Here is a 934-nt window from a genome sequence, read left to right on the forward strand (position 1 = left end):
TCGTATTTTTAAATTATTCAAGAGTTATTTGTCAATAATATTTTTTAGTTATCTTTTTGTCTCTGTCTGAATCTTTTAAACACCAAATTTATAATTAACTCTATTTTTAAAATAATTCTATCGTCTGCTTTTTTTTGTCATTAACTATTTTTTTTTTCAAAGTAAAATAGAAGAAAAATAGAAAGGAGCAAAAAAAATTGCAACAAGAGCTAAAAACAAAAGAATGAATGCATGAAGCTGCAAGCGAACCCGTTATTTATACTTAGAAATGTTAGAGAATTATTAGAATTTATTATTTTTTATTGTTTAATTATATTTAAAAATATAACAAAAAGTATATTATTAATTATTAAATTAAATAAATTAAACTAAAAATTAAATTAATAATTAAATAATAACTAAAGATAATAAATTTTTTATTTACATTTCCTCTCATTCAATTTTTTTTTTTTACACAAATCGCGGGACATCATATTGTCCCTTTGCTTACATCAAATTCCTCCATAGATTCTCCACTTGTCCCCCTCAGTATTCTTATTTTCGAAACAACTTAGTTACCACAACAATTTCTGCTTTTTTTAGCTTCTCTCTATAAATATCCCCAACAATATAATTTGTATTCTTCCATTAAAATTCCCCAGCTTTTTTTTTGGTCATTTTAAGAACAACTTCAATAAACCAGTAAAACAAGCAATTCCATTATAACCATGCATTTTACCAACTTTCACCCAATATTTAAAAGATTGAGCCCCATTTTGGTGTTGAATATGAAAAATAAATCTCTTCTCGGACTACTCTCTTACAGTAAAAATTCATTCTTATGATTTAGAGATTTTTTACTGAAATAAAATAAAAAAATTTATTATTTTTTAAAATTCTATTTTTTAATTTTAATTTCTTAAATACGATTTTTTTTTATCTAGAGTAAGTTCAT

This window comes from Arachis ipaensis, chromosome B04 (genome assembly GCF_000816755.2).
Source record: "Arachis ipaensis cultivar K30076 chromosome B04, Araip1.1, whole genome shotgun sequence".
Lineage (NCBI taxonomy): Eukaryota > Viridiplantae > Streptophyta > Magnoliopsida > Fabales > Fabaceae > Arachis > Arachis ipaensis.